The sequence below is a fragment of the Serinus canaria genome, chromosome 1A, assembly GCF_022539315.1.
Source record: "Serinus canaria isolate serCan28SL12 chromosome 1A, serCan2020, whole genome shotgun sequence".
Classification (NCBI taxonomy): Eukaryota; Metazoa; Chordata; class Aves; order Passeriformes; family Fringillidae; genus Serinus; species Serinus canaria.
The window spans coordinates 55,681,188-55,703,451 of record NC_066314.1 but is presented as its reverse complement, the minus strand read 5'-3'; the positions used below and the strand labels follow the sequence as shown (position 1 = coordinate 55,703,451).

Sequence of the window (22,264 nt, the reverse complement as noted above, 5' to 3'; positions counted from 1 at the left end):
AAATTTCTCAAACCCACAAAAAGAATCCCTCCAGTAACTCCCACCATGAGCTCATTAACACTTGCTCCTAATAAAGGCAGCACAACAGCTGAAGGGTCACAGGGAACCTTCACACAGTCATGGCTCAGACCACAGCCGTTTCAAAATTGTTTTGTCCTTACTCCTAAAGCTTAAGGGTAGAGAGCACATGAAAGCACAACTGTAAAAAATATTTTTCAAATATACTTTGGAGTATCTACTAAGGTTATCTCAGAACAGGCAAAGTAATTTTTAAGACAGATGTGTAATTTAAAAAGAGAAGACTAAAGGCACAAAAGAGAGATGGTGAGTATAGCTGTAAGGGTTTTCTTGTCATTAAGTATTATTAACCTGTGGTACAATATCTGAAGGGTACACAGACAAATACTCCTACAGAGTTTTCTTTCTTTCCTTTTGTGTTTAACTTGAAATTCATTTTATACTGAAAAAAATCTGTGTAACTGTCCATATCTGAAGGATAAAAGAGCTGCTTCATTCAAGGCAAAATATCTAGTTAATGCCTCAGTCACCCAAAATCATAAAAAGATAATACCCTTAAAAACCAGCTATATTTTACTTCTAAAAAATAGCATTGATAAAGAATGTGCTATATAGAGTATTTTCAAGAGCTTAATAAGCTTGATTCATTAGACAACATGCATTTATTCTCAATCTTGTGATTTATGAAACTGAAAATGAAATGTCCAACTCTTGGCACCTTCCAACAAATTGCCAACCTTTTCCCCTTATAAGAGCTATGAAGAATTTGAATATTCAGTTTATTTCATGGGAAAACACCTTCATATCTACTTTATATTTATCACAATATCTTAAAAAGCCTGTAGCCATAATTCCAGCTGAAAATGCCAATTTCAAACCAACGAAGGCTAATGTTTATTTATCCTGTTATGGACCAGTGACACTTTAGCACTGGAAATCCTGCTCATTTGAGTCTGACAATTGATGATCTAGTTATTGTGACAGAGGACAGTCTAACAGTCTTTGTTTCCATCAAGTAATGTAAAAAAATCCATTACTTTTCAGGTCCACAGAAGATAAGCGCTGGACCTGTTTGCATTTTTAATGCCAGATTTTAATTGGGAAGTCAACACAATAACTGATGAAATTGGGAAAAAATGAGGACTATGGTGAGGGTCACAGGATCCTGAAAACTAGTCCTGGGAGCAGATGAGGCTGGACTACTCAATATCTCTACAAAGAGTGTTCAACAGCCGCACTTTTCTACAGTAATCAGATCCCACAAGAAATATTTCAGCTGAGTATTTGTCAAGTTACAATGATCACAGAAGTGTGCAGCAGCCTGACCTCGCTAGTCCAATCTTTCATGGGAAAGGGAGCCTTGCTGAGATCACCCAGCACCCTGTCCAGTTACAGCTTCACAGTGTTCAGTGGTGGGGACTCCGCAATCAATGATCTACGAATTCAGAAGACATTACTCAACTTCTGAAAGGGAAAAAAGCTAGCGTGTCATTCTCATGGCCAGTTCCATTTCATTTGCTTTTTTACGTTCTGCACACACACAACTGTAGTCCATTTTTCTTTTTTCTTATGCTGAAGTACAAAGTTACACAGATGAATTCTGCAGCCAACACCATTCACTAATGCTTCAACTACGAATTCTAATATGTGAAGAAACAATTTATGGTACTGGTACAACACAAAAAGTTCACACCATACTTAATTCATGTAATGACATAGGTCTTTCACTGTGGTCCATTTTAAATGACATAAATTGCAGATACTCAGATAATTAGGCTAGAAAAAACACTCAATTGGTACACACATATTCAACAATTAGTCTTTGGTATGGCCATGGGAAGTCCTGGTATAACTATCCGCTCCTAACCATATGAACATATTTTTATTGTAACATCCACTGGCATGAGATAAAGCTCTAAATTCAAACTATTTCAGCCTTGCATTTCTACCACTGACACCTAAAACTCCTTTCAAAGGAAGGCAGCTGTTCTTTCAGAAATATTTGTGTGTCTATTCTTATTGATACACAAATTGAAGAATTTTAGCGATCAGTCTAGCCAACATTTTGTTAGAACTAATATCCACCTGGAGTTCAGCTGTAAGAACTTCTTCTAAAAGAAGATATAGCAGTTACCACACAAATCTTCTGTTGATCTTCACTCTGAGGCTTTCAGTAATGATGCCTGGTACCAACTGGAGCAAATTAGAACTGCAGCATAACTGTATGCAATATCAGAAGAGTCCTACAGTTTTTTCAAATTTCTCCCTGGATGCTTGTAAGAGAATGTGTGAACTATATCCCTACAACATTCACCAAATAAAGACATTTCTAAAGATAGCCTTTTCAACCTAAAAATAGTGCAGCAATAAAGAAGGCCATTTGAACAGGTTTAGTGCTGGCTCACAGTCGTGACTAAGTCCTAGCAAAATTAGCTTTAAAATTACTTTTACTAACTCCCCCATGGTTCCAACTACCAATCAAAATGCATCACCACTGCCCATTTTCTGGTGTCTGGAAAGGTGAAAGTCAAAGCAAGACAGCACCAGCACAGAAAGGTTGAAAACAGCTTATCCTAATGTCACTGATACAAAGTAATCAGGACACAATTACACTGGAAGGGTCCTTTTAGCTATGAGAAAAACCTCAGGCTCAAGGGATCCGGTTCATCAAAGTACAAAGCCAGTACTTTTGCCTATAAGACAAAGGCACTAAAAGCTTATCCTAATTTTGAAAACTTCTAAATTCATTTTACAATCCTCTAGTTAGGGCATTTCAGCAGTAATATTCCAGAATATATTAAATGATTTCAGGATTTGGAGGCAAGTTACTCTTAAGGCTTATTCAGCTTAACACAGATAACAAGTAATTCTGTATCAAACTCTGAATTCCAGAGAAAACCAGAAGGAATCAAATAACAAATTCTTAAATGAATTTTCAAATACCTAACTTCTTGCTTGAATATTTAAGTTTCAGCAGCCTAGCTCTATACAAAACTCCAAGCTGCTGCATTTTCATTTTATGTATTTGACATATATATGCCAAATCCCTACTTGTTCTTGTCTTTCACCTGAGATGTTTCCCCGGCTTAGGACAAAAAAACCAACTGGGAAACAAGACATAAATGTCTTTTTAGGCTTATGTGGTTGAACTTCCAGGAGCTCTTTCAGTATTCCCAGCTACATAAATTCTAATGTCAAAGCCTAGAATATGCTATTCTTTGCATGTTCCAGTAATTCTCTTGAGCCGCTTAAGCTGCATAACTAGAGAAAGTAGCTCAAATTTAATTCATTCTGGGAAGCAATGTGGAGACTCCTGGAGGATTGCAACAACAGTTGACAAAGCAATTTAATAAGAGCTGTAAGTTCTACATTGCTTATTTCTCCCCATTTGCAGGGTTGAACATGGCACAAGTTAATTGGTATTGCATTACAAAGAGTGTTTCACAAGATTTTCATAAAAGCTTTTTTTCCCTGAAATGAGATTACATAACTTTGTTCTCTGACTACTCACTGAAAAAAAAAAAAAAAGAAGGATTCGTGTGATACATTTTTCCTTGGCAAATTCAAAACTTATTTTGAGAAGTGTGTTTATAAAATCTTCAGCTTTAAAGAGCCAATTTGTACAACAGATTTTGATGGTATTTCTCCTACCTAATAAATTGCATTCCAGTGAGTACAGATAAATTAGATGCTTTACACAATCCTGAAAATTACAAAAAACCCAAACTACAAACTTCAAAACTGAAATACTAACATCATTCACAACTCATATCAAATTATATCAAAAGATATTATACTGGGATAGCAATATTCACTCAGAAAACACAGTATTTTATCTGTATGTATGAAATAATCCATATGTGAAATAAATACTTCAAATGCAAAAAATAAAGCACAAACCAAATAAAATACCTTTAGATGTACTTGAAAACTTCCAAACCTGTTCATTTCTTTCCTGCTGTGCAATAAGATAACCTTTGCAGTGACATAAAAGCTTCTAAAATTATTACTGTAAAACTAGTAATTTTGTTCAGCAACACATTAATTACATGCTAAATTTAGTACTACTTTTACTTAATCACACAAAGTCTTTCTGCAATGCCTAACAACAAGTAGAAACAAAGGTGCTTCCTATCCAGCCTCTTTTGCAAGAAAGGGGAGGTGGAATAAAGGGGAGATCTCCAATCACAGTTTGTGCTTCTGTACAGAGCTAGTAAAACACCCCAGCAAAGTGGATCTCTGTAGAAACAGAAACAACATTGTATTTTATCAGACTAATCAAAGTATAAAGCACAGAAACTATAGGTTATCTTGCACAGCCCAAAATAAATTCAGAATCACTATATGATACTTGTTTCATCACTTTGTGTTTATCAGCTATGGATCTGTTTGGGACTGACCTTACAACAATTAAGATTGCACAGCACAGATTTTACTCATGGCACCACGCACCACAGGATTTACATGCTACCAGAAACTGTGGAATAGCCTATGCTAAACTAAGAGCTAAAAATACAGTCATTTGATACAGCCTAAACCCACATGTTTCTCTCTGATCTAGGGATGCAACAAGCCAAAGCAGAAGCAGCTGCCTATATACTACTTTGGACAAAGAATTTCTTAATCAAATTCAAACCAATTTTATGATCAAATCTCATTTCAAATAAATTTTAAGGTTCACATACAGATTACTTAAAACTATATGGATTGTCCTTTAATTCCTTCAAATGTGTGTGTAAGAACATTAATAAATTTGGTCCTAGCTCAATGAAGAGACAAGACATTCATGATATCTCAGGCACCTTTACCAGTGCAGACAACAATTAAACAAAGAAAACCACAAAATGTTCTCCAGTACTGTTCTAAGATGTTCTTTGCTAGCCAATCTAAGCACCTGCCAAAAGAAAAATAAATCTGGTGGTACAGCAGGTCACTCAGAATAGTCAAGAAAGCAGATTGGACAATATCACAGAACAAAAGTAACCCAGCAATTCTAAAAAAACCAAAACCAAACCCAACCAATCAACCCTAAAAGACCTCAAAACCAACAAAACCCACCAAATGAACAAAAAAAAAAATCCTCACAAAACCAAAAAGCAGAGAAAAACAAACACCCAAAACAAACCCAAAGAGGTTTTAATAGGGTGTGGAAGCAGTTTTTCAGTCTAGGAAATGATAGCAATGGCATGGGGTTTTTGTACACCCACATTTTACCCTGGGAGAATGAAAAAAAAAAAAAAAAAAAAAAAAGGAAAGAAGATATTAACATTATAAAAGCATACTTGATCCTTTCCACAAAATTACATCAATTTTGGAAATTAAATATTGAATTGAAATTCAAAGCTATTTCTTCAACACTTGGTTTAACAATCATGTGGCAACAGATTAATCTAAATCATCTCCTAGGAGTTTCAAAAATATTACTGAGCATTCCCTTTTTTTTAATGTAAATACCGTATTTCATTACATAAGAATAAAATATCAGCATTAAACTTTAGAAACACCAACATTATTTACAAGTGAATATTCTAAAAGTAAAAAGGCAAGGTCTTTTGTCTCCTTTCCACTTAGAACTTGTTTAAGTTTAAAAAATATTTCAATTGTCTTCTTCCACTCCAAAATATTTTAAGCTAAAAAAATCAAGAAAACACCCACAAGTTTACCCTTAAATTGATGAATTTAATATAATTTTATACTTATTTTCTATTCACCCATGCATTTAGAATTGGTGAAAATCAAGAAACAAAAGTTCAATCATATCTCCAATGCCCTTAACTGCAGACAGTGTAAGGGTAGAGTGTGAATGAAGAAGATGCACATCTTTCTCAGTCGTATTTCAGCAGTTCATGTAGCACAGCTTCAGCTGCCAGGGCAAACAGCAATGTTGCATTTATATCCATTCCATTTCCCTTCCTTTATTACACCTGACCACCTTAGGCATGCATCTGATTATAAAAGCATCTGTTTACATTCAACATTCACTTTATAGGTCAACTTTACAGTAATTATTCACTGCACTCCATAGCCTGATCACTTTGTTATGGCACAAATTCATTCCACTGACAGTGATTGATATTGTTTGTGCCACATCCCCAGTCATCCCTCCTGACTCATCCCTATGCCATCGATTCTTTTTGGGAAGTCAGGTGCTAAGCTTTATCCAGCTGAAAATGACTCTGCAAAAATAAAAAGTTTCTTGCTGGACCAAAGAACCGACCCCAGACACAGCACAGCATGATACACACCACCATGGAGCACATAGCAAGAAGAAATAGCTGAGTACCAGTGAAAAACTGATTTCCTGTTTTAGTCACAACACAGACTATCACTGGTTTTGAAGTAATTTATCACTGCCAGTAGAAGCAGCAATAAACTTTGGAGCCAATTTAACAAGTTACAAGACATTACGCTAACACAAAGAACAGGCAAGTACACAGCCCTTCAGAAAAGGCTGGCACCCTGAAAGAAAGGAAAAAAGATTTTTTCATTGCTTATGTGTAAGCAGCAGGCATACAAGTAAGAAATCATTGCCTCTGGGAACATAAATCAAGCCTATTAAATAACACTGAAACTTCACTGTACATGTCACACAGCTGAAGAGCTTGTATGTGCTTATGTAGGGAGAGAGGACTGGTCAAGAAAGGAGTGGTGACACTTCTGCAATAATATTCATTTGAAATATTAGCAACTTTAAAGAACACTTAACACTCCACAGAGTCTCTGCACCACACCAGCACTAAGTGGTATCCACCAGAGGCCACTAATGCACACCACACAGCACAGCATACAGAGCTCCTTCTGCAATGAGCTGCTGTGGGAAGCAGAATGGCACATTACTGTGAGGCCCTTTGGTCCCACCCAGGTATGTTGCATGTTTCACCCTCCCAGCTGCAAAATTTGTATGGGATTTTTGTAGGTGACAATGTCCGAACTCAAACAGCACCTTGCACTCCCCATGAAGGAACTCCATGCATCCATACCTCAAAAGAGAATGGATGACAGAACTAGAAGTCATCCTGTCCTGAGAAGCTCAGCTTTGGCAACCTGAAAAAACAATATTACTTCAGTATTATTTTAATATTACAATAAAATATGAGAATAACAAAAAAAAATACATAAGACTTTTTTAATAGCTGTCCCCAAAGCCACATTAGAGAACAAAACCACATTACCTACAGAAACATCTCTATGAGAAGTGGAAAAGAGGGAAAGTTCACAGTAACTAATATAAGAAAAGATAGAAATGACAGAAGATAGCAGAATGAACACAGAAATAGTGGTATTGGTAGACTGCAAATATATTTAAAGTTTCTTTATTATCCTTACTGTAACAACCTTCACAACAATGCTGTCACTCACTTTAATGTAGTAACGAGACAGAAGATGAATGCTGACAAATAATCTTATCTGAGTAGTATGATTATTAGCCTTCAAATTAGAAATTAAAAGAACTTAGGAGCCCAAACCAGGTTTTGTTCAAGAATTTTAAAATACAATTTGGGATGCTCTAGCAGGCTCAGAACAAAGAAACACACCGACAATGCCCGGGCACTCCCTCCTTCGTGCTACTGAAGGGAGCCTTTCCCCCCACTCCTGGAAAATTATGTGATGTGGGACAGAATAACCTCCAGGTCCTGGCCATGCCCCTCCTGCCTACTGTATAAATAAACCTGTCCTGGCCAGAACCAGGATAAATCAATCAGAACAAGTGAGATTCCATCTGAGCATACCAAGTTAATAATTATTATTACATAGTAAAAAGAAAGATACTATACAACCAAATCTTTAGCATCACTTTCTTTTTTATGAGGACACCATCCTGAGTGATGGTTTCGTTATTCTGATCAAGTTACAGAATAATACAAGCTCAGTCTGATGTAACATTTATTTTAAACCCTGAAAAGACAGAGTCAAGAAATATTATAAAGCTGGATGTGTTAATCAAGCTACTGCTAACCTATTTACCATTATTATTGGTGACCTGTGAACAGATCAGGAACTGTGACTCATCTACTGCCCAGACAAATTTTAAAAAAGCCTGAGGAAATATAAAATAAGACCAAAATCAGTGCTGATAAACCTATCTGGACTGCTTGCTGAAACAGCACAACCTACAGACCCTAATTTGCAATTCACATTGGGCTGTACCAAGACAAAGTTTAATTTCCCTAACTCATAAATAAGAACTAATATTTTAAGCATCAAGTTTGAGGAATTCTGAAATGGAGCAGAACACTCAGCTGAACCTGCTCAATAAATTTTAGGATATAAATAAAGTGCTGTTAGGTAGGCAGCTAGAAGTATGTATTACCTGACTATACAACAGAGAGATTACCCTGTTAGGGGCAGCAGGACTAATTAGCTAACTGGGTACCTAACAGGGTTGTGGTAGACTCTACATCCATTTTACCTAAATGGGAAATTTTCTCTGTGGATGTTTTAAATTCCAACAGGGATCCATTCACACAAGTCCTATGGATAGTCTTTTTCAGAAAAGATCAGATGATTACAAATGGTTCTTTCCTGGATTAAGTCTATTAATCACTCCTTTGCATTTCTTCTACATACTATTAGCAACTGGATAATCAATCTAATTACATTTTTAAGAGACGCAGCAATTAAAATCCGTTTAATCAAATAATATCTTAAAATTACTATAGAATGCTAATGCATGATCCACATACCAAAACTGCCTATTCATTAAAGCCATCTCCAACCCATGCTCCTGAGGATACAGCCAAATTTGCAACCCATGGAGGACCCCACAGTGGAGCCATTGAAGCCCAAGGGGGACTGTGACCCCCCCCACACCATGGGTAGCCCAGGCTGGAACTGGCTCCTGGCAGGACCTGTGACCCTGTGGAGGACCCACACTGGAGCAGGCTGCTCCTGAAGGACTGACCCCCTGGAAAGGACCCACACCAGAGCAGTTTGTGAAGAAGTGCAGCCTGACAGAACTCATATTGGAGAAGTTTGTGGAGCGCTGTCTCCTGTGGGGGGAGAAAAAGAGTGTGAGGAGCAGAGCTGCTGAGATAAAAGTGAAAAACTGACTGCAACCCCCATCCCTCATCACCATGTGCCACTCAGGCAGAAAAATCAGGAGTGAAGTTGAGCCTGTGAAAAAGGGAAGGGATGGTTGAAGGTGTTTTAAGATTTGGGTTTATTTCTCACTACTCTACTCTGATTAGATTTGCAATGAGTTAATTTCCCTGAATTGAGTATGTTTTGCCCATGATCATAACTGGAGTGTGATCTCCCTTTGTCCTTATCTCACCTTGTGAGCCTTTTGTTATAATTTCTCTGCCCTATCCAGTTAAACAGAGTGACAGAGTTGTTTGGTGGGCAGCTGGCATCCAACTACGGTCATTTCACCATAGGCCATCAAATACACACAAAGAGAATAAAACTTTTTTTTCACTTAACTTCCCATTTAGAACTCTGTTTGTTTGAGACAGCATGGAAGTGTGCTTTGGGAAGTGGCACTATGAATCAAAAGTTATTGGTTGATCATTCTTTACCCATATGTGCTGGCTGTTACTACTTTCAGTTGCACCAGCTTTCAAAAACAACAAACTCAACTCTCAGAGCCCTAACAATAATCAGTGAGAAGGCAATACTCCCAGGTGTGGCTGTAACAGTTTCTAAGAATTTAATTGCCCAACAGAGGGAAAGCTAACCACTCAATTTATTTCTATCTGTATCTGAATCACACTAGACAAACAGCATTCTTTATATGAAGCTCTCTAACACACAAAAACTAATGAAAAGTTGTGTAAAGGAAATGGTTACCCAGTTTCTCCTACATAAAACAGCGTGAACAGTGTTCACATTTTGGAATGGAACCGTAACCTCACTCAACACAGCAAGAACTTAAAATGAATTCCCTCTAGACCTTAAAGCAAGCTGTTCAGCAGCACCTAGAAATTAAGCACAATTATATGTTGACCAGATATCAGATTACTTTGAGTGCTTAGATTATTTCAAGTAATTGAAAAATGAGTTTTGAGGCTTTTATCTTTAGCTATTAAGGGATGAAGAGAACCTGAACACTCTGGAAAAAATGTTTTTGAGAATATTATTCAAGAACTGTGGAAGTAAGCATGCCTACAAATTGATGTTACATACATGTGGCTCCATTAAATACAGAGTTCATTTAACAGATCTGTACCTGTTTATTATCCATTTATCATTTCTCCCAAAAAGAAAGCAGCATTGTTCCACTCAGCAGGGAGGTAGGTATCTGTCAAATTGCCAAGAAAGCCTTAATTAAGGGAGAGGATGAGAGGTTTAAGTCAAACCGAAAGCATGTCCCATTTGTCCTTTGACTCCCTGCAGATTATTTATTGAAACCTGTAATTCACATTACCCCTTTTAAAAAGGGCATATTAAACATATTCACCCTTGACCTTTTATTTAACCTGTTAATTTAGAAATTAGAAAAACTCCAGCTCATTATATTCTTTATCATATTAGTTTAAAGTTAATCAAGTATGGCAGCACATCTGCTATTGAGAATAAAAAAAAAATTTTAAAAAAATTCTTATTTTGATATTCACCTATGACAGGTAAGAAGTTCTGTGCAAGCTGGTTTTGTAACCCAAAACCCTGGCTCTGAGATGCCAGGCACAAAAATTCTGCTAGGCCTTTTGGAGCCCAGTCAACATCCACATTTTGCTGCTACAATCACCAGGTGGCAATAGATCTACCTGGTATGTGGGAGAGACTAATGTACAATCACACATGAAAGTCAGACTTATGAGCCCTGTTTGTGCTACTGATGCACAAAGACACAGTAAAATAAGAGAGAAAGAATATCACACTTCTGCAACAAGGACTTCAGGATGAACAATACAGTAACACCAAGGTCAGCCAGTTTTATCAGTAGCAAATGACTTATTACTTTATATCAAAAGCTAAGAGCTTGCAAGTACAGCAGGATTCCATGAAGCATTAATCACAACATGCATTAGAAGATACTTAGAACATACTTTCACATCCACAGTGTCACTTAAGTCTGAGTGGTGTTCATTTTCAGGGAATATATTATATTAAATTTACAAGTTTATGTCAAAAGATGACATAAAATCCAGCCTTTTTCGTTTTAGTAAAACTCTGTCAAAGAAATATTTAATAATACCATAGAGATTTCTCATTCACACCATTTCTGCTGTTTATACTGTAGTCTGTTATTCACTGCTCCAGGGTATGTGATAAAAGGCAAAGAATGTTGTTTAAAATTTTTGGTCTTTAGATGCCTTGGAATGAGTTCTTTAAAGCAGTCCTACACAAGCAGAAAGGATTAACAATAAGCACTGGCCCAAAGCCAAACAGTTTGAGATACAGGTTTCCAATACTATCAAAATGTTTACAATACCTTGTGTACGCCAGAACAGTTTGAAAATATTTGCATAATCTAAAAACTTGAGCCAAACCACCTTACTTAAAGCCTGAGAGACATTTTCTTTTTGCCTTGGAGCTCATTACTGAGCAGTGTTAAAACAGCCATGTTAGTTCTACCCCTATTTACTAATTAAGGCTGGGAACCTCCTCAAATATTGACACATCCTGTCCACCAGGATCCACAGGACTCTAAGCAAGTGCACCAGTGGCTTAAGCAGAATCTCTCACACTCTAAGGAGCACTCATCAAGGCAGATTCTAGACCAACACATTTAGAGAAATTTGTTCAATTCCCCCCCCTAAAAAGGCATCCTTAAGTATAACACATACAGGAACAACATTAAAGTCTTGTGAGAAATTGGACAATGGAGACTGTGACCCAACCACAGAGTACAGCAGCTGTTTTACTGTCCACTCCAGGTTATTCTTCTCAACCCCAGTGAGCCAAGCAGCCAGGTAACATTCATATTAAACAGAGCATCCTATTCAATCACAGAACACTTAGCTTGGTTTACCTCAGCACAGTTACATCACTCTTATAGTTCCTACTTCTGCCTCTTCATCTCCTGGGAACAGCTCATCATTACATTAAGTCAAAAATCAGAAACTGGGATAAGCTGAAAGGAACAGTATCATCTCTTGAATTTCTGGGGATTATGAGAGACTTTGAATTAAATCCCATGTTACAAAGAAGTTGTTACTCTCACAGACTAGCCTTAAATTCAAGCATTAGACACTTGATTCCAGGCCTCAAGCAACAATAAAGTCATTAAATCACAGTATTTTTTAAAAAAGCAGAGATTCTAAGAACTAAAAAGGCACTCATGTATTCGTTTATATGGATGTTTTAAAAATATATTAAAAAAAAAAACAAAAAAAACAACTGAACTGAAAATCACCTTCAGTCTGCATCTACTCTTCTCCTGGCTTAATGCATGAGAAGATGTAGTTTTTCTACACTAAGCTGCTACACTAAGAAAACCAGACACCAATTCAGAAACAGAAAGCTACCTTTTATCTACTTTGCATTACAACATAGATTTGTACAAGCACAGGCAACTTTTGACTGGCAGCACTGCTAAGCGTTTCATCCAATTCCTGCAATGAACACAGAATTTTCTTAGCCTTCATTTATAGGCTGCCCATTCAACCTACAGTCACCTCCAGGCTCATTTTAACCACAATCAGGGAAGCACAGAATTGACATATGGACATCTTTAAGCACATAATTCACTCAGCTCTAGAGCAGAAAAAGCTGCCGATATGCTCCACAGATAGACCACGAGAACAAAACTTCTCACTCCTGACACTAAATCATCCAAACATGTCACCTGGTAAAAATAACAGGTTCACTGATTTCAGACCAACATTCAAGTGGCTTGTCACAAGAAAAGAAAGCATATCTTTCTACTCACTAGAAAGATATATCATCTAGGTATTTTCTGAAGGCACTGTTTAAAAACATTCATAGACCACAATGATCTAGACCACAATCAAAAAGCCATTTTATTATGATGGTATTTCAAAGGCTTAAAAAAGTTTGGAGCACTTTAGCACAGAACAGTCACAGCAAGGTGGCACCTGCACACCTTTTCTGCTCACCACACCGAAGCTGTGGTGAACAGACATCAGGGAACCCTAAAATGATACTGCACTGTGTTCAGCAGACATGCTTCTTATGCTAATATGTGCTTCTGTTTAAGCTGATTCAGCCATAATTGGCAGAATATAACTACTATCTTAGAAAGCAAATTGCAAGTTTGACAAAATATAATTTCAGGCAAGTACAGGTATAAAACAGCCAGCACATGAGCGTTCAGTGTTAATAACCTTAACAGTAAAGAATGCAATTAACAAGTTTGGACCAATTGAAACACAGCTGGCAAACTCTTTTAGTTTGAGAATGATCCTTTTATTGCACTAAAACCAGAATGAAAACTGAGTTGCTTACATAATGCAGCTTTCACTATGGCTCTTATAATAATGCACTACTATTGTTTTAGCTTTTAAAACGGAAAGGTTTTTGGCTTTAAAGAAGAGATGAACAGATGCTGGCATTAAATCCCAATTAGCAGAAGGGAATCCCTCACCCACTCCCCAACAGCAAGAGAGAACAGTCTCGTGGCAGCCGTTTAAGCAGGAGGTTGTGGAGCACAACAGAAAAAAAAGTGCCTAGCACACCCGCGGCTTGTTTTTTTACCCCAGTCTGTGTCAAATGATCAAACTCACACAAACAGGTACAGGAAATGTAAGGAGGGCGAACTAGCTTTAAATTATCCTAGCTAATCTACGATTTTAATCAAGTAATTCCAGCGTTTAAAACTGCAAGACTGCATTTAGTTTTCAAAATGCTCAGTTACAAAAAACAGCGTATGGCACTTGCGTCTTTCTGGCTTCCTTTAGTGCTCAGGCAAAAGGATGACTAAATCTATCAGCTTCTGAGTCACTCCAAGCAGAGACAGCTGAGAAGGACAGACACAGTGAGCCAGGCAGACACTGTATCCATCCTGTTCTTCCCTAACCAGGTAGCCTCAGTGCACATAAAGAGATGTCTGTCTCTCAGACAGACGTTTCGCTCTGGGACATGAGGAGATTCTTTCCATAGGCCAAAAAAGGGAAAGTCAAGACAGAAGGCGGTAACGGGAAGACCAAGAAGCTTGACTGAGCTGGATCATTACCAGTACTCAGGAGGGCTTGAGCTGTCTAAAACCTCAGTCTCCCCCGTAAAAACATCTCCCACCAAAACAACATCGTTACCTGCCATCATCCGGGGCGCCGGGCTTTCAAAGCCTCGAGTCAAAACCCGGCTGCTCAAGTTTAGGACTCCATCCTTGCCTTCTTTTTTTCCCCAAACCAAAGCCGCCGCCGCCGCCACCACCACCACCACCGAGTGGGTCACTAAACTTCCCCGAGCAGGGAGCTCTCCCCTCCTACAGGAACCGAGCCAGTGTCGTCATCCCTCGCAAGGCCCGGCCCTGCCCTTCCCCGCCTGGCGCCGTGCAAGGAGAGCTTCACCTTCCCCGCGCCCGCCGCAGCGCCGTGAGGTGGGCGACCGCACTCAGAGGGCTCCCCGGGGGTCGTCCCCCGGCCCGGCCCGCTCGGCCTGACCCCGGCACGGGCAGCGCCGCCGGCGCGGTACCAGAGGCTCCCCCCGCCCGGACCCACCGCCCGCCATTGCCCAACGGCTCCGACGGGGATTCCAACCCGGCCGCCAGCTCGAGCCTCTCCCGAAAACAGGATCTCGGGGCGCGGAGCGGCCCTCACCTGCAGCGCCGGGACGTGCCCGTCGCCCGTGCCCGGCGGCGATGGGGGTGACGAGACGGCGAGATCGCGGCGGAACAGAACCGACCCGACCCCGGCGCTCCGCTCGGCGCCGCCGCCCCCGCCCGCCCCCTGGCGTCCGCCCAGCCGCCTCCCCATTGGGCGAGAGCGCGGGCAAGCTCCCGCTCCGTCGCCGTCTATTGGCTCCCCGCCACTGCCAATCAACGCCGCTTCCCCGTCGGGGGCGGTGAGGGCCGGTGCGCGCGCCCGCAACCGGTGCGCGCTCCCCGGCGGCCGTCGGGGACAGCCAGAGCCACGCGCGCTGCCCCCCCCCCGCCCCCCCCCAGCCCTCACCCCGGGGGCCCCGACCGCCCCGCACCCGGCCCGGGCTCACCCCGGGGGCAGCGGCTGCCCGGCCCGCCCGGCCGCAATGTCAGCCAGGTGCCCGAGTGTAGGAAACCGTGACAGGAGCACTGCAGAACGTGGCAGGGCGCGGCGAGAATAACACTGCCTCCGTGTCCCGTTTCCACTGCGGGGCACCGTGAATAAGCAGATGTTGTTTCCCGAAGCGAAATGCGAGCGAGTTGACAGATCCCGGGAAGTGTCGAGACTTTTCCGCACCCGGCAGCGGTGCAGGCGCTGATTCCGCTCCGCACAGCGCGGTGCGCTCCGCCGGTACTGCGGCACCGGGAGCGCCCGCACGGGGCCGGGCCGGGCTCGCAGCTGCCCCGGGCACGGGCTCAAGGACAGGGGCCAGCTCTGACTTGGCACTGCTGGCTTGGCTACACCGCTCTCCGCGGAGCTACGCGGTTCTCTCCCAGTATCAGAACTCACGCCTTCGCCTATCTTTCGGATTTGTTTGTTTTAGACAGAGAACTATTTCAAGTTCCAAGCAGCAACCACCACGGTGACCTTCCTTCGTCCCTTCAGCCTTCGCCTTCGTCGCTAGTTTCTTCATTTCCCTCCCATCTGCCTTTCTCATCACTGCTGTGCCTCCAGCGCTGTCCCCGAGGACAGGCTGGTTCGAGGACAGCAAGAGCTCTGGATCACTGCGTAGGGCTGCAAAACAGTACTTTCCTCTTGGCCGTGTTTTTTATGCAAGTCCGCATATAATCAGATCGACGCCAAGTCTTCCTGTACTCTTTCACTCAGTCTGTGACTCATTAACTTTAGTTCACTTAGATTAGTTGAGTAGGATTGAAAGACCATAACACTGGGATAAAATTTATCTTCTGAATGTCCTTGAGAAATGGATTTGAATTATTTGCTATAAGCATTACTGTGAAATTTGGCCAGGTTTGTAAGCTTCTTAAGATTTAACATGATTTCTCCCTTCCCTAGTCTCCCCTTCCTCATTCTCCTGTGCTCAATGTTAACAGTTCACATTTGAGAGGAGAAATCTTGTAATTTATTGTTTCTTACACTTCTGACCAGAGCTGCACTTTAGTTTTCTACAGGCTCTCTCATTAATGTGAGATCAAGCTTTCTTTACAGCACACTACAGGGGACATATACAATCATAAATACAGCTCTTTCTGTAAGGAATTAAGCTTCTGTTTTGCCTAGAGCATTGTCAAAGCTGGAAATTCTCCATGCCAGAACACTTAGACTTTCTTCAATCTAACATCAAAACAGTCATTCATCTCTTTGTTTGCTCAAATAATGCTCAAACTTGTTCAAAGATGGAAGAAACAGAACAGGAATTCAGCGTAAATCATAGGACAGAGCTCATACTGTGATGAAAGGGAATTCCAGTTTGGCAGAGGACAGAACCTGCAGCCTGGGGTGGATTGACACAGAAAATCCCCAACTATTCCACACAGAGTACATTGAATGCTACCACCTTGTGCCCCAAAACTTCTCAACTGTGCACAAACCCAGGGCTGATTGCATCTATGCTACTCCCTATGAAAACCAGGGCCCACATTCTTATCTTAGGCCAGTTTGGGGACAATTACTGTAAAAGGAGTGGGAAATGAATCTTCAAGTCCTGAGTCTGGTGACACAAACTATCAGTCTTTTAACAATGAAGAAAATATTCTTCAACTATTCCCATTTATTGACTTAGGTAGGCTGATGTACTGCTTATGCATTATATACATATATATTTATAGCATTATATACATATATATTTATATGTATAACATATAATTATATATATTACATTGTAATATGTACATGGAAATTGTATACAATGTATTAATCTATTTACATACATTTTACTGTATTTCCATATATACACTTACTATACTTTTAACAGAGATAGTGTAATGTAATGTAATGTAATATAATATAATATATTCTATATGATATATAGAATAGAGATATAGAATACACACACACATATATCGGTACAATAAATTTAGCCCTTGTGTCATAGTGGAAAGGGTGTGTTATTTTGGGAGTCACCTTCATATGGAATTTCAACTGGTTCTAGCTTCCAAGGGAATGGAGATTGATCAGAAATGAGGAATTTACACAACATTTCTGTACATACAACTGGACTCAGATTTTAGTACAGCCTGAGAAATAACAATTGTGTTTTTCAGTGTTTCACTTAAACATCTTTATGATTCAACTAGCATATTTATAACTGCTATGAAAAGCATTTATAAATGTTATGAAATATTAATTTTGAAGATTAAAAAATCAAGACTATGAGCTGCAAAAAATAAAGCTTACCAAAAGGCAATTTTTATGAACATCTTAATTTAATATTTGGAAGTTTCTCAAGGCACCACTTTAGGGAATAGTATTTTTGAGCCTGCTGAATATTCTTTTCTGCTTGCAAGATGTTTTCTATCCTTTTGACACTTAAATGAAAAATGCCTAGACACCTTTGGAAGCCAGTAAGAAAATAATGTCACCAGAGTTTTGAAAATACATTTTTAACTGCCAAGTTTTTACCCCATTCCAAGTGTAGTATTTGAAACAATTTGGAAGCAACATTATTAGTCACCTTCATGTACTTTTGGAATAAACACTATTGCTCTTCCTGTGAAGAAAGCAGAATTTGTCTGCACTGGGGTTAATACACATGCAGGTATAGTAATTTGACTGCATTACTCATAGTTAAACAGTTTAATGTCTGTATAAATATATAGAGGGCTTGAGGCTACATGCACTGAATAAATACATATATGCACTTGAAAAACTGCTTGGGGAAATACACCTCAAAGGTTAATAAAGTACGATTTCTTTCAATTTATCTAATGTAAATTGGCTTTATGTATATTCAAAGATTAAGTTTTTCTCATAGTGAAGTAAAAGAGATTAGTGGTCTAATTATATCTATCATCAGTGATGCAAGATCCCAGCAAGATGACACTATTATGATACCATAAATAATTTACTTATGTAGAGAATCACACTCCACCATATAAATAATTTTGCTACTTTGATGTTTTTTTCCTAAGTATTAAAAAGCAGTTGTTCTCTGTCCATTTTCAGTTATCATAAAAATGTGACATCCAGTGAAAGATTACCTTAATCTTTTTCCTTAGAAGAACAGCTGCCAGTCTCTCCAGCCCCACTGGTGAGCATTTGATTCAGACTGTTAGGAAAAGGACAGGAAGTTTGTGGGGGAAAAAAATAATCCTCTCATTTTAGATAAGTATCCCACGGTTATTTTTACTTTTAACACAATCTATTTTTAAATATGCTTCTTGTTTCTTCTGCTGTCCTCAGAAATTCCATGTGTCCTTTTAGGCAGTAGTACTTTCCCTGTAAAGAAATCCTGTCTCTTGCCTTCACTCAGAACAAATTTTGTGTTTCTCGTAACATTTCAGAATTCTCTTCAAACTCTTTATCTCTTGCTAAGAAACTCCATGTGTTATAATCTTTATTTACACTTTAAATGTAAATTTAAATGCTATATTTAAAAACCAAAAACCATCTTTTGATTGTAAATGTAATGTCATTTGTGACTATATATGCCAACCAATGACAACAAATTTCAGATTATTAAATTTAATTCCACTCAAATCAATCAATTTCACTCTTTCACTGGGAAAGAACCCTTCAAATAAAAGCCATGTTCTCATCTGAAGTACTTTTTGTTGTCTCCTTGTTTTTCATGAGTGTTTTTAATTACTGTTTGATACTGTCCAAACTTTTCTATTTTACAACAATTGTCTATGACTACCTCAGATGTGAATTATTTACTTTTAATAGGTACAAATTTGCAGAATAATTAAGGCATACAAGACTTTCTGGCAATAGCAAAGGTATCTATGTGATTGTCATTACTGGGAAAGTTCAAGTATGGAGAGCTTGCCTACTCAATTTAAAAAAGGTGGAAAAACATAGAGTCTAGCCCACACAACTTCCTACAATTCACAACCAGTTTTTCCAAGATATTCATTTGTGCTCCTATTTCCTCTTAATAATGGAATTTTAAACAAAATTGTGGCTAAAGTCAGCTTTTCCCAGCTATCCTCATTTGTTTCCTGCAGAGAAGACAGGAATAAAGTTTCTGTTTGTTTTGTTGGCTTTTTTTTTAAGAAGCCACACAGATCAGCATAAATGGATAACTCTGCACCACAGGGCACAGAGTCCTTCCCACTGACCCAAAGGCTGGAGTGAACTCTTGTCTCAAAGCAGGCACAGAATGTCAGCTCCCTTCTGTAATTTCCATCCAAGTCAACTGAACAGATAAATGAGCTCTGCCTGACATGTTCTGCTGATGAAATACAGGGCTATATATCTTCTGTGAATTGTCTATTGTTTTGCTGAGTTTATAGCAGGAAGTGAATCAGGAGACAGGGACATTTTAGGCAGAAGTCCTATTGTAAAGTCAACAGCAGTGATGTAGCTTTAGGAATAATACTGTTTCTTTTATACTAATTAAGTTCCTCAAGCCATGTACAGAAGCTATTCTCTGGGAATCTTATTAATTCCTTCTGTGTCAAAGAATTAATAGGGAGAAAGTTTGCAGGAAGCAAGCCTCACTATTCAACTCTAACAATAAACTCCTTCTACACTGATGCCATTATAACAATTCCTGTAGCTGTTTAGAGCTTGTCCATTTAATTCTTCATACAATACTGTCCTTATGCCAGGGAGCACTGGAGCATATGAAGAACAGTATTTCAGGACTGAGACACACATTTATTAGCAGCTCTGCCTGGCAAGTTATAATACTAGCTAAAGTCAGAACTTTTGAGAACTGTTATTTCTTTTGCTCCCCTGAAAGCCAAAACAGTTTCTTTGTGAGATACATTTGGAGGATGACCGGCCCAAGGCCACAATTAGTTACTCAAAACTAAGAGCTTGACTGCTCCTAGTCACTCAGATTTAAGTCCTCTCAGTCAGAGCTGAAACAGGCTTTAACCTTTTGGAGAATCAGACTCCAGCAAAAAGAGCTACCTTACGTTTGAATGAGAGCATCCACATGAAGTTTGTCATCTTTTATTACATATGTCAGCATCACTCCTGTAGTCAATTCCCCCGAACTCCTGCAGCAGACACCTGCCTCAAACAGGGAACACATTTCCCTCATCACCTCAGTTCCAGCTCACAGCAGAGCATGCTCCAGGCTCTCACTAGCCTGGGCATCACTTGGTACCATTAGTTCTGTCCTACTACAGCAAGAGATTTAGTTAAAGATGCAGAAGTGAAAAGGTGAAGATTATATTTCTGAGTAAGCAATTAAACTTCTCCCTTTCAGTTTCTCTTCCTCCTAACTCGATTATCACCTTTACCTTTCAAGACCAGGCATGAACCAGCATCTCACAGCATAACTTCCACATATCATCCTCTTCCTCCTCCCACAGAATTATTAGCTATGACTGTTTTTGTTTCCTTGGCACCCTCCAAGTCTGCAGAAAAGCTAATTTATGCACACTCATTCCAGCTAACACAGATTCTTTCCTTACTCAAATTCCTTCTGAGAATTTTTCAATGAGCCTTAAAAATAGACATTACATAGCAACAGAGCTTCCTAATTTTCAGTTTCTCAAGAACATTTCACTGACGTACACGAGGCCTCAAGTTCTGCATAGAAAAGGAAGATTTGCTGTTCACTTACGGATTTCTTTCCTGGGGCTTCTGTTGTGGTTTTAAGCCCAGCTGGAGATAAAACACCACTCAGACACTCACTTAGCTCCCTCTCTTCCCCTTCCCACACTGGTGGAGTGAGGAGGAGAACTGAAGTAGAACTTGTACGTTGAGATAAGAACAGTTTAGTAATTGGAAGTAAAATAAAATGCAATAATAATGGTTAGTAGTAGTAGTAATAATAATAATAATAATATTGAAAAAATCATGAGTGATGCACAATACAACTGCTCACCATCTGCAGACCCCCCCCTTCCCAAGCCCAAATCAGACCTGTTGAGTAACTCCCCCAGTTTAGAGACTGGCCATGACATTCCATGGTGTGGAATATACTGGCCAGCTCAGGTCACCTGTCCCAGCTGTGCTCCTTCTCTCTTCCTATTGTGCACCTCCTCACTGCCAGAGCAGGAGACAAGACAAAAAAAATAGTCCTGGACTTAGGATAAACACAACTTAGTAAAAACCCAAAACATCAGTGACTTATCAACACCATTCTTATTCCAAACCCAAAAGACAGCACTGCAACAGGTACTGAGAAGAAATTAACTCTATCCCAGTTGAAACCAGGACAGTTTAGTACTGATAACCAATCTTAGTATATTAGAATTCCAATCTTAGTATATATCAGAATTCTTAGTATATTAGAATTCCATGTTATTTCAGTTTTTCTCCTTAAAACTCCTTTTACATACATAAGTTTTTCATGTTAGAAGTGAAAATATAATTAGGCCTTCAAACTACCATCTCTGCAAAAAGCCTGTCAAGAAAATGAAATGGGTAGAAAGCAGTCTGATGTATATAATCACTAGACTATTTTTTTTACAAAGAAAATGGAAGGAGATCAGGAAGAGAGGGTCATTGCATTTGCAGTGTCTTTGAATTCTTGGTTTTTAAAAAGAACATTGCATGATTAAACTCATGTTTGGGTCAGCAAGATAAATTACTAGTAATACATTGGTTGGAGATATAACTAAAATGTGGTATCAACACTTGAAATCTTAATTCTAGTTCTGAGATTATTTACTACATAGTCAATGATACCTATCAGGTTTCTATTTTCCTTTTTTCCCCCTAGTTAGTAATATTTCAATGCTTTTATTTTGAGGTAGTACTGATAATTTACTAGATATTTTACAAAGATGTTTCATCCTCAAGGGTTTGAAATATGCTTTCCCAATACTGGGCCAGAGAGAAGGATTTACATGTTTAAAACTGACAGGTCTGCTACAAAAACTTTTTCCATATAAAATACTTCTTTACAAATGCTTTGTTTTACTTGATGTATCTGCTATACACTGGGACACAAATCTTTGAAAGCAACAGCAGGATTTGCAGTCCTGACTTTTGAAATATTGAATAGCTGAGGATGCAAGCTTAAATGAGCTGACCCTTTCTAAGCCAGCAGAAACCCCCTAAACAATTACATAAGAATATCTAGTATAGTAGTATATTACATACTAATATATTCAGTATATTACATGTTTATTAGTAATATTACAGAAAGTGCCATTACTATTTTGTGTTGTTAA

At 39.1% G+C, this 22,264-nt stretch overlaps 1 protein-coding gene across 5 annotated transcripts in view; it reads right to left on the bottom strand.

Annotated features, from left to right (window-relative positions):
* PACSIN2 (protein kinase C and casein kinase substrate in neurons 2) overlaps positions 1-14,803 on the bottom strand; it is a 53,879-nt gene extending 39,076 nt beyond the window's left edge. For 2 of the 5 annotated variants that reach the window (XM_050982388.1, XM_050982401.1), the window contains exons 1-2: positions 14,682-14,795; positions 6,999-7,062 (exon numbers count right to left, since the gene is read on the bottom strand). The gene's annotated coding sequence lies outside the window, so the exon portion shown is untranslated. Of the gene's footprint in view, positions 1-6,998; positions 7,063-14,174; positions 14,301-14,681 lie in introns of those variants that run through there. The other 3 variants (XM_030238280.2, XM_050982410.1, XM_050982394.1) reach the window with 3 other exon arrangements.
* Between the last annotated feature and the right edge of the window lie 7,461 nt (positions 14,804-22,264).